This window comes from Corapipo altera, unplaced genomic scaffold, assembly GCF_003945725.1.
Source record: "Corapipo altera isolate COAL_440 unplaced genomic scaffold, ASM394572v1 228, whole genome shotgun sequence".
NCBI classification, from domain to species: Eukaryota; Metazoa; Chordata; class Aves; order Passeriformes; family Pipridae; genus Corapipo; species Corapipo altera.
The window spans coordinates 8,058-9,604 of NW_020885068.1; the positions used below are offsets into that span (position 1 = coordinate 8,058).

At 50.1% G+C, this 1,547-nt stretch overlaps 1 protein-coding gene across 1 annotated transcript in view; it reads right to left on the reverse strand.

Annotated features, from left to right (window-relative positions):
- The window catches only part of LOC113959882 (collagen alpha-1(VII) chain-like), a gene marked incomplete at its 3' end in the record, with an annotated part of 21,401 nt that overhangs the window by 7,790 nt on the left and 12,064 nt on the right, over positions 1-1,547 (reverse strand). The gene's annotated exons all lie outside the window — the stretch shown is intronic.

Sequence of the window (1,547 nt, forward strand, 5' to 3'; positions counted from 1 at the left end):
CTGGAATTGTTGGGGGGGTGATCCTGGAATATCCAAGGATCCGTTCCTGGGTTTATTCTGCTATTTTCAGCCAAAGAAAAGCTGTTTTTCTAAAGGAATGATTTGCTGCAGGAAGGAAAAAAAAATAGAAAGGAAAAAAATGAAAGGAGTGGAGAGAATAAAAAAGAAGGAAAAGTGAGAAAATAAAAAAAGAAGGAAAACAGAGAAGGGAGAAAAGGGAAAATTAGAGTGGGAATAAAGTGAAAAATTTGAATTAAAGGGGGAGTAAAATGAAAAATATTTATGATAAGAAAGAAGAAAGAGGAAAAAGAACAAGAGAAAGGGAGGGAAATGAAGGGGAATTTATAGGAATTAAGTCTGGGAAGGAGCAGTTGGGAGATGGGGGAGGCTGGAATTGTTGGGGATGATCCAGGAATATCCAAGGATCCGTTGGGACACCAACCCCTGGGGTACAGATCCTGCAGTGCTGGGGAGGGTTGGAAGTGTCCTAAAAAACTTGGGGGGTTGTTTCAGTGTTACAAAGTTCCCGAGGAAATGGGGATCCTTGGATTTGCTGGTGGAGCTGCTGGAAAGAATCCAGAGGAGGCCCCGGAGCTGCTCCCAGGGCTGGAGCCCCTCTGGCTCTGGAGCCAGGCTGGGAGAGCTGGGAATGTTCCCCTGGAGAAGAGAAGGTTCCACAGAAATCTTGGAGTCCATTCCAGGGCCTAAAGGGGCTCCAGGAGAGCTGGAGAGGGATTTGGGACAAGGGATGGAGGGACAGGACACAGGGAATGGCTTCCCACTGCCAGAGAATATTTGGATAGATGGGATATTGGGAAGGAATTGCTGGCTGGGAGGGTGGAGAGGGGCTGGAATGGATTTCCCAGAGAAGCTGTGGCTGCCCCTGGATCCCTGGAAGTGTCCAAGGCCAGGTTGGAGCAACCTGGGATAGTGGAAGGTGTCCCCGGAGCTGGAACTGGATGATCTTTAAGGTCCCTTCCAACCCAAACCATTCCATGATTCCAAGAAATCGGGAAGTTTAAGCTCCATCCCCGGTGCTTCCAGGTCTCTCTCCAGCTCAGCCATTCCCAGCCAAGGGAAATGCCGGATCCGGGAGGGAAAACAAAGCCCCGGGATGCTCCTGGCACAGCCAGGGCATGTTTGTGTTTGCGCCGGGAGCCCTCTCGTGGCTGCTGGAAGGAACATTCCCTCGTTCCAGCTCCGGGAATTCCAAGCAGAATTGGCAGAGGCAGGAAAAGGAAGAAGGGATGGGAAGGGGATCGAGTGTTCCCCAGACTCCCTGAATCAGAGCAGGATTCACTCTCCACGCTTGGAGTTGCTATTCCTAAAAACATCCTTCTTAATGTGCCGGCAGCTGCCAGGAAACATTCCAGGGATTTTTTTTCCTGGTCTTTTTAGGGCTGTCGGTGACCTGGCTCTGGGTTTTTCCAAGGAAAGCATTCCCTCCATCCCTCAGGAGCATTGAGAGGGTGTTTGGTGCACGGCCTTGGAGCAGGATTTGGGCAGGAAAAAAGAGGGAAATGGGATATCAGGGCTTGGAAAACAAC